This window comes from Crocuta crocuta, unplaced genomic scaffold (genome assembly GCF_008692635.1).
Source record: "Crocuta crocuta isolate KB4526 unplaced genomic scaffold, BGI_CrCroc_1.0 scaffold306, whole genome shotgun sequence".
Taxonomy (NCBI): Eukaryota; Metazoa; Chordata; class Mammalia; order Carnivora; family Hyaenidae; genus Crocuta; species Crocuta crocuta.
Window position 1 is genome coordinate 1,933,286 of NW_027529630.1, and position 10,504 is coordinate 1,943,789.

Genomic DNA, 10,504 nt, shown 5'->3' on the forward strand with positions numbered 1-10,504 from the left:
TCTGGCTACTTCTGCAAGGAGAGGCACAGTGCTAAACTCCTCTGGGCCTAGCCCGACTCGAAGACTGTGTTTCAGCAGAGCCTCAGGGAAGTGCTGTAACTGTGATGGTGGGAACGCAGGCGGTATGTCCATGCACTCATAAGTGTTGCCCATTACTTAGAGACGTTTCTTTACACAAGCATTCTTTCTACTCTCATGAGATGAGTAGGAAGGAGTCAAGATGATTCCCTAATAGAGGAAACCCCATGATTTCAGGGAAGAAGGGCCTAGAGGGACCTGGAGTACTAAGAAGGAAACAGTGTGGTAGGAGTGTCAGTAGCTTTCAGGGTTCTAGATGAGATGTGAAAAGAGAGACCATGAGACTGGGTCAAGGTGGATCATGCCACGGACAGCGTGGGATCTGAGATTATTGCTATAGGTGGGGAGACAGGGAGGGACACCCATGGACAGGGGGCCTGCCTGGGCCTAGCCCTGACCCTGTCAGGGTCACTGGATCTGGAATCATCAGAGACAAAGCAGCTATGAAGTCCATGGCATCCAATCCATTATAAGACCAAGGTCTAGAGGGGAAAATGACATGTCCTAAATCATCTGGTGTACCAGCGTGTGGTCCAGCCTCAAACCAGGGTCCTGCCTCCCAGACCAGAGTTCCTTTCCCTGCTTAGGCAAGTCAAACCCAGCAGGCAACGTTCTATCTGGGGCTGGAGAATGGGCCCCTGTGGAGACTGGCATCTCTGCCTTATTTCTCAGATAATGAAGTGCATGTCAGAGAGGGGCAGGAACTTGCCGGAGGTCAGGCAGCCAGAGAGCAACAAAACCAACCCACCAGGCTCAGGTGTCCTGACCCCCAGCACAAGGCATCTCATTGTGCCGATGTCTCCCAAGGACAGCTCACATTTACTGAACATCTGTTATGTGCCAGGTGCTCCACACACATTCTTTCCAACCCCCAAAACCTTGGAGACAGATGTCCTTGTCCGAATTTAACAAACCAGAGAACAGAGGTTCAGAAACATAAAGCAACTTGCTCAAGGCCGCTCAGCTGGTAGTTGGCAGCACAGAAACTCAAGCCCACATCTGCTACTTCTGAAGCCTGTGCTCTTGTTCTTACCCAGGCTAGGTTGGGTTTGGAACCCAGGGCTAACAATGAAAGGAAGTAGCAGGGGAGGGGAAACCAGGGGCAAACTCCGGGCACTGCCCGGGTTCCTAGACGCTTGGTTGGACCAGTGATAAAGATCAACAGAAATGACCTTGGGACAGCAGGATCTTACCTCCTGCTGATGGTTTTGTTTTTTATTTAAAGGTGTATTGATCCACACCCTGCAACAAAACCACACAAAACAGAGGTGATGGCATAGTTTCTGGTGTTGCTGAAATACACATTACAAGTGGCATGAGGCCAAGACCCCACTGGCCTCAGGATTCTACATTGGCCTCAGGTTCCTACATTGATTTAGGAATTTAGACTCTAACAATTCTAACAGGGAGGAACCTCCCAAGCTGTCAATCTACCCTAAGAGAGGAATTCTCTCAACAAGCTTCCCAACTAGGTTCATCCAACCCTGCTCTCACATCCTCACTGCCTATCTCTAAAAGCCACCTTTTTGCTGTGGGGCTGCCTTTCTCACTTTGAGCTGAGACCAGCCTCCTGGGACATCCCCATAGTCTCCCTTGAGGCCCAGAGTTAGCTGCTCTATGGCCCTAAGTGGCCCTGTTTAGCTAAGAGGACAGTGACTCTGCATCTTCTCTGCTCTGGGTCTGAAACTACCTGACCAGGGACATCAGAGCCAAAACTATTCCTGAGAAATGGGCACAAAGCTACAGAGAATAACTGTTGGTCTCCTTCTACTTTCTAGGATTTATGCCTCTGTTAATATAGCCAGACATCAAATCCACCTTTGTGCTGACCACATCCCACTGTGTTCTTATCCTCTCAGACCCCAAGCTTTTAAAAATTTGTTTCAAGAACAAGATCTTGCATTTCTTTTTTAATTTCCATCTTGCAAATGTTAGCAGCTCATAGTGATATGGTGCTTTATAGTTTATATACAGCCCCTGCACGTGCATCATCTCCTTTCATGCTTAGGATGGTTTACTGGACCCCACGGAGATGGCTGATAGGAAGTGTCCCCTGGGGAGTCTGGTCCTGGTGGGAGTCCCAGCAACAGCTGCTGAGATGACCATGAGCATTGAGTGGTCAGGGTCCTGTGCTCTGAGGAGTGAAAGTTACCAAACCACAGGAGCCCAGAGAAGGGAAAACCAGGTGCATGCAGTCCATAAGGATCTCCAAAAAAGCTTCCTGAGGGATGCTTCAGAGGCAGCTCGGAGCCTGGGGTAGGGTTCCAGAAAGAAACAAGTGTGACCGGGAGGCTGTAGAATGAAGGGAGAATGAGTGGAGGCAGACTGGGTTGGGTGGAGTCCTTCCCAAGGCAAAGGGTGGGCCAGATGTTTTTGAAGGTTCCCCAACCAGTGTTTGGGTCCCCTCAAACAAGTATTACCAATCCTCCTTCTCGCTCATTGTCTGGGGAAGGAATGAAAGCTCAGCCAGGATTAGAGCCAGGGTGACACACAACTTAGCCAGGGATCTTCATCAACCCTGAACCAGGCTGGCCCAACAGTCTGTCCTGAGCTCCCTTAGTTGGCCTGAGGAGCAGAGAACTTGCCCTTGCCCTCTTGGGCTCCCATCTGTTTGGGGAGACAGGCTTTCTCATGTTATGTGAGGTCATTTAGGCAAGTGGATTCCAGGAAGGCCGATGGTGGAAATGTGGGCATTGGTGACAAGCCTGTAGGCATCACTCTGGAGCTGGACCAGGGATCCCATCTCACACTCCTGTCTCTAGGCCTAGAGTAGGTTCTTTGGGAACTTAGAAAGGACCCACCCCAGTCCAGGGGCCAGGCCCATGGGTGGATCCAAGCTAAACTTCCATACAAGGGTCCATTGTGGTTGCATGGGCTGGCCCTGGGCTCCACCAGCCCTTCCGGCTCCCAGAAAATGTTTTCCGTCTGGTAGCTCCTGGAGCGGCCTGTCCTTGGCCAAGGCGCCAGCCCCACACCCAGGCCTCTGTAGCTCAGTGGGGATCCTGGACTCCTGCAGGTTTAGAGCTTTTGGGTCCAGCCCCCACTTTCACAGCCAGAGTCCCTGAGGCTCAGGGGGTGCACAGAGGCCTGCAGTACACCAGGACCAGAATCAGGATCAGAACCCAGCACTGTGGCCATTTTTTCAGTTCTTACTACCACAGGATGCAGAAGCATTTGACCTCAGAGAAGGGAAGGGGCTGTCTCATCATATAGCCAATTGTGGCAGAGTCGGGGTGAAATGACTGGTTCTAGGTGGCTGCTTACCTTCCCTGGACCTCTCAGGACATCTGGGCCTTCTAGGCTCAGCTGTGGCTTTGAGAAGTTGGCTGTTCCTCTGTTTCTGAGGGCTGGGGGGTTTCAACTGACAATCTAGCACTGACATCCTGAGTTTTCAAATCAGGTTTGGACGGACTGAATGAGATGAGGAAAAGAAGCTCTGGATTGTAGCAGAGCTAAGGCTCTGGGGTCTGACTCCCCAGCCCTTGCCTGGGCTGACAGCGCCATCTGGAGCCCAATCAGTGGAGTCCCACTGGGGCTGCCACTATGAAATGTCACTCAGTGAAAGCCCTCTATGCCGCCCAGTGGTAGGTGAGGGGATGAAGAAGGGATTCTGGCCCCAGATGTGAGGGGAGTAGTCCATGGGGAGTGGCCGCTGGCATGAAGTAACAGCAGAAAGTCCAGGGCTCTGAACACCACAGAGCCGTGGAGGAGAGAAGTCACCATCACGGCAAATCTCACTGACTATCCCCTGGGCCCATCCTGGACCCAGCCCTGAGGATCCTCAAGAAGTCGATCATGATCTAATGGAGAGGGGCAAAGTGGAGGTAGGAGCCCCGGGACACACACACATAGCTGGGTTTTGGAGAATAATAATAATTTGCCTTCTGTACTGAGGGCATTCCAGTTTCAGGGAGTAGCATGGAGGGGCGAGTTTCTGTGTGTAAGCTTGAGGGCAATAGCTGAGGAAAGACAAAGTGCCAGAATATGAGGTCAGAAAGGTCATAGCCCTGGGTACCTGTGGCCAACACAGCTTCCCCACAGCTCCTTTCCCTCCTGTCCTGTCTCCTGCTTTGACCCCCCAGTGCTGGCAGGAATAGAGTCCCTGCCACAAACTCTAACCCCATCCCCTCTGAGTTGGGCTACCCAGGTGATGTCCTGATTCTGGGGGCCTCTTTTCTTCTATAAGGCCAGGGTCAGGTCTGTCCACAGGCTGATCCTAGGGACATAATCTTCTAATCTCTCTGGCATCCAGGGAGCCTGGGCACAGCCCTTGGACCAGGGGAAGGATCTCCAAGTAGTTACTGAACTCTGGTCACAAGTTCCTTAACTGTTAAATGGGCATAATAACAGTGCCTACCTCATGGAGATGTGGTGAGGATTGAATGAGAAAATGTATACAAAGCCACCTTGCTGACATGAATTGATGCCAGCAAAAAAGGCTTCTTCCCAATGCCCATTCCTTTGGACACATCCTTTCCAGAAGGGGAAGCCCCAGATCTTGGCTCCCTGGCTACCTTCTCCCCAGCCTCAGGTCTTTTTCTACTCTCCTGAGCCCAGAGAGGCTCTAGTGTATGCCCTGAGGGGTGATTTGTTTTTTTAATGTTTCTCCCCATTTTCTTTTTAAAGAAAATGTAAACTACAAAGGAAAAAAGAAAAGTATAAAATAAGCATCCGTATACATCCCTGGATTCAACAGTTAATGATTTGCCTTATTGCCTCATTGCTTTCTCTTTTTTAAAAAAAATCTGAACTGTTTGGGGGAACCTGGCTAGCTTAGTCGGTAGAGCGTAGAAATTAAAAACAAATAAATATAGTTAGCTTTTTAAAAATGTTTATTTATTTATTTTGAGAGACAGAAAGTGCAGGGGAGGGGCAGAGAAAGAGGGGGAGAGAGAGAGAGAGAGAGAGAGAGAGAGAGAATCCCAAGAAGACTTTACACTGTCAGTGTATAGCCTGAAGCAGGGCTCAATCCCACAAATTGGGAGATCATGAGCTGAGCCAAAATCAAGTGTCAGACGCTCCACCAACTGAGCCACCCAGGCACCCTGAGCATGGAACTCTTAATCACAGGGTCGTGAGTTCAAGCCCCACGTTGGGAATGGAACTTATTTAAAATAAATAAATAAATAAAATAAACCAAACCGAACCATTTGAGAGTTCAGATACCATGCCGCTAGATGACACTTAATACCTAAGTGTGCAACTCCTGAGAAAAGTATCCTGCACAGTCACAATCACAGTCCTAAGAAAAGGATGAATAATTCCATGCTATCATCTAATAACCAGTCTATATTTGTATTTCTCCTAATTTTTCCAAAATGTATTTTATACCTGCTTTGGGGGAAGGAGGTCCAGGGTCCAATTAATGTTCACTCCTTGGATTTGGTGGTTAGTCTCTTTGTTCTCTGGAAATCTAAAATAGGTGCTTCCCTTTTTTTCTCCTCAAAATAGGAAAATTACAAAAGAAAATAATCTGCAATCAACTGTTGGCATTTTGGTATTTTACCTTTCAATTAAAAAATTCTGAACATATATGGTAGAATTTTTTCTGCCATTGATATATAAAACATCTCCATTGATATGTAATTCGCATATCATTTAACTCACTCATTTAGAATATATAATTCAATGGTTTTTAGAATATTCACAGATATGCGCAACAAATAGTGATACAATATATATTCAATATACAGTGATACAATAGATAGTGATGCAATATGTAGATACACAATCACTACATTCCATTTTAGAACATTTCCATCACCTCAAAAAAAATCCTGTACATTTTAGTGATTACCCGCAGCTCTTAAGCAGCCACAAATCTTCTTTCTATCTCTATAGACCTACCTATTCTGAACATTTCATATAAATGGAATCATATAGGGTGTGGCCCTTTGTGACTTTTCCCAGATACCATAATGTATCCAAGGTCCATCCATGTTGCAGCATGTATCAGCATTTCGTTCCTTTTTATGGCCGAATAATGCTGCATTATACGAATGTACCGCATTTTGTTTACGCATCCATCAGTTGATGGACATTTGGGTTGTTTCTACCTTTTAGCAATTATGAATAATGCTGCTATACACATTTGTGTTCATATTTTTGCATGGACATACATTTCAGTTTGTCCGGGGTAAACACCTAGGAGAGGAATTGCTAAGTCATATAGCAACTCTATTTTGACTGTTTGAAGAACTGCGAAGCTGTTTTTCAAAGTAATTGTACTATTTCACATTCCAACCAGCAATCTATTAGGACTCTGATTTCTACACATCCTTGCCAGTATGTTATTTTCTGATGTTTTTTATTATGACCATCCTTGTGGTTAACATGTATCTCATTGTGGTTTTGGTTTACATCTCCTTGATGACTAATGATGTCAAGAATCTATTTCTTGTGTTTATTGTTTATTTATCTATTCATTTATTTTCCATCTTCTTTAGGAAAATGGGTACTTAGATCCATTGCCCATATTTAAACTTGGGTTATTTGTTTATTTACTTATTTGTTTGTTTTTGAAGGCAAGAAAAACTTTTAAACCACAAACGGTCAGCAGATGGCCACAAATTCTCCATGTTTCATTAAAATCACACAAAACCTAGATTAAAAATACTACCAATGACCACTCTAGAAAACCTGTGTGAAAAATTAAAATATGTACACTAAAAATACCACAGTGTGCACAAGACTCGGTTTTTAAAGCACCTGCATGAAATTCTGAATCAGTTTTACACACAGCTTCTAATATTAAATTGATATTTATTTTACTTGAGGATGATGGAAATTTCCAAAAAGCAGGACTATGAAAAGATAAAATGTCCATCCTTATACGAAGTAGTGCCCTAAAAATTAACATTTACAGAATACTTGGTAAAAATAGCTTTTAAAAGTTCTCCCAAGAGGAGTGCTTGCAGGGCTCAATTGGCTAGGCATCTGACTCTTGACTTTGGCTCAAGTCATGATCTCATGGTCCATGGGATCCCACATTGGGCTCTGCACTGAGAGTGTGGAGCCTGCTTGGGACTCTCTCTCTCTCCCTCTCTCTCTGCCTCTCCCCTGCTGGCACATGCTCTCTTCTCTCTTTCTCTCAAAATAAATAAATAAAAACACATGAAAAAATTATATTAAAAAAGTTGTCCCAAGAGGTATATAAAATCAACTCCCAATTTTTCATAATTCATCCTACAGGTTCAGCTTTCTGTGCCTTTTCAGCTTTAGTTTCACCATTTTTGGATGGTGTAGTATCTTGCTTTCCAGCTTCTTGCTCTCCCTCTTTGCATTTAGTACCTTTGTTAGTCTTTGTGCCAGGTTCTTTGTTAGCAGATGTTGTTTTTTTGGTTGAGGTTCAGGTTTTGGTGGAGCAGGTTTTGCTGACAATCTGGCAGACTGTCTGGTGGTCTCCTGTTCAGTTGCTCTGGATGCATCCTTGCCCTCTATATTCTCTGGAGACTTTATTTTGGGCACAATGACTATGTTTGGACAGCAGCAAAAAGGTAAAGCAATGAGCTGGACCTGCTGGCACCTGCAGCTGCAGCTGCTCACGTAAAGGGTACGGGATAGCCTGGCCTCTCCAACCTGTACCTCCCGCTTTTTTTTTTTTTTTAATTATTGAATGGCAATCTTTTTTATATATTCTAGATCCAAGTCCCTTATCCCATATATGCCTTGTAAATATCTCCCCCCATTCTGTGGGTTGTCTTTTCGTTTTCTTGATGGTATTCTCTGAAGCACTATCGTTTTTCATTTTGATGAAATTCAATTTGTATATTCTTGCTGCTGTCATTGTTGATTGTGCTTTTAGCTTTTCCACTTCATTATTTGATCTACTTTGTTATTATTATTTTTTTAATGTTTATTTATTTTTGAGAGAGAGCGCAAGGGGAGGGGCAGAGAGAGAGGGAGACACAGAATTCGAAGCAGGCTCCAGGCTCTGAGCTGTCAGGACAGAGCCTGATGCAGGGCTTGAACTCAGGAGCTTGAGATCATAACCTGTGCTGAAGTTAGATGCTTAACTGACTGAGCCACTCAGGTGTCCCAGTATTTGATCTATTTTGAATTAACTTTAGCGTATGGTGTGAAGGAAGCATTTAGCCACATTATTTTGCAGGTGGCTCCAATTGTCCGGATAGCATAGAGCCGAGGGGATGAGAAATGCCAGCAGCATTCCTGTCCCAGGAAGATAACAGAACCTTTGAGTGGAAGCTGGGAGAAGAGAAAACCCTGTGTTCTTAGGTTCACCTGTCCACAGGGGCGCTTCCAGCATGTTGGGGGGGCGGCAGGGAGACAGTGAGTCATGGCTCTAATGCTACAAACTCTTACTATTCTTACCAAGATTTAGTAGATTTTCCTTAGTGAACATTCCTTAATCTGCTGTATGACTTTAGGACAATTTCTAGAAATATATATTCAGGTATATATACACATATACACACGTATATACATGTGTGTATATACGTGTGTATATGTGTATGTATGTGTGTATATGTGTATGTATATGTATATAAAAATTTGTGACAGTTATGATTGTTCCACTGGGAGAGGGTCTGCAGGGCTGCTCACACCACCACCCAGAAGCTGTCCACCAGCTCATTCCTTTTTATTCCTTTTATTACCAGTATTTCATTGTTCATAGCTACCACACTTTGTTTCTCCATTTACCCATTGATAGGCATTGGCTTGCTTCTAGTTTGAGGATATTACAAATAAAGCTGCTTTGAATATTTGTGTACACGTCTTTATTTGGACAAAAGCTTTCATTTCTCTTGAGTAAATGCCTGGAAGTGGAATGGTTGGTTGTGCAGTTATCCGGTTAGTTTTTAAGAAATTGCTAAACTGGGGGACACCTGTGTGTCTCAGTTGGTTAAACGTCCGACCTCGGCTCAGGTCATGATCTTGTGGTTTGAACCCCATATTGGGCTCTGTGCTGACAGCTCAGAGCCTGGAGCCTGCTTCAGATTCTGTCTCCCTCTGTCTCTGCTCTTCCTCTGCTTGTATCTGTCTCTACAAAAAAATTTAAAGTAGCAACAGTTGGGGCTTCTTGGTGGCTCAGTCGGCTCAGTGCCCGATTCTCGATTTAGGTTCAGGTCATGATCCCATGATCCCAGGGTCGTGGGATTGAACCCCGCGTCAGTTTCTGCACTGAGCATGGAGCCTGCTTGGGGATTCTTTCTCTCTCTCTCTCATTCTCTCAAAAAAAAGTAGCAACTGTAGCATATACCACTGACTACAGTGACAAAGGTCGGACACACCCAGTATGGAGAGTTTGGAAGAAATAGAAGAGTAAAAGAAGACAATAAGAGTACCCTCTTGCTTTATTCCAACTCCAGGACCACAGCGGGGGCCATTGCCAGAGAGGTGGGTGGGAAGGATGCATAAGACTCAGATGCAAATCCCCGATTCCCACTGCAGACCCTGCTTCTGAGATCACTTCCTGCAGAAGAGCCCTCAGCCTGGAGGCCAGGATTTCCCTATGTGACCTTAAGCCAGTTCTTACCTCTTCGGTCTTAGCTGGTAAAAGTAGACACCATGGCTGCTTGGCCTCCCTCCCAGGAAGCTATTTGTGTCTTTACTGGGGTAACTCCTCTATTGTGAAAGGGTTTGGCGCCCCTCCCTCCAACACCCCACCCCCAGGCAGGGGACTCAGGATCCCAGAAGCTTTTGCCTGGAACGTTAGGTCCCTCCCCTCAAACCTCCCCCATCACTCATCATCCTCCAATCCTTAAAATCAATCTTGCCTCTCCCTCTCTCCTGGCAACAAATCATGCATTTGTTGTGGGCCAGGCCTGTGCTGGAGGCAACTCCACACTCTTATCTCACTCAGTGCTCACCATAACCCTTAAAGGAAGTTATCATGGCCATTTCAGTTTAGGAAACTCATCCTCAGCACACTGGGCAAGGTCAGTTACCCCAAGTTAGGGCAAAGCCAGGCTTGCACTGGCTACTGTTTCTGGAGTCCTTGTCTGCAACCTCAGTACTCTGTATGCAGAGAGGTCAGGTCTGTGCTGACATAGCGGACACCCCATCCCCCCATCTCTATGAATCTAAATCTGCTTCTTGCTTCAGAGTCCAGCCAGCTTCAGGGTTGTCTCTTCCACGAAGCTCTCCCTGATTCCTACTGAGAGTGATGTTTCTTTTCTGGACACCCTCATACCCTGGAATTAGTAGCCTGACTCCTCTGTCTCTCCCATCCTCACTCAGACCCTCCCCCCAGGTACCCAAGATTCTGTACTCTGGTCATGTGATCAGCTTCATTCAGTACATTTTTAATATTTTATTTTAACTTATTTGCCTTATATCTCTAATAGCTATTGACTTTCTTTTGCCTTATTGTATAACATTGTATTTTTTTTTTGTCAATACATGTTAACATTATCAAAACTTTAAGAATAAAAATCACCCTAGGAGGCGCCTGGGTGGCTCAGTC

The 10,504-nt window shown here is 45.5% G+C and overlaps 1 pseudogene; it reads right to left on the reverse strand.

Annotated features, from left to right (window-relative positions):
* Positions 1 to 377: 377 nt before the first annotated feature.
* Positions 378 to 8,344, reverse strand: LOC144230052 (high mobility group nucleosome-binding domain-containing protein 3-like; annotated as a pseudogene).
* Positions 8,345 to 10,504: the final 2,160 nt, after the last annotated feature.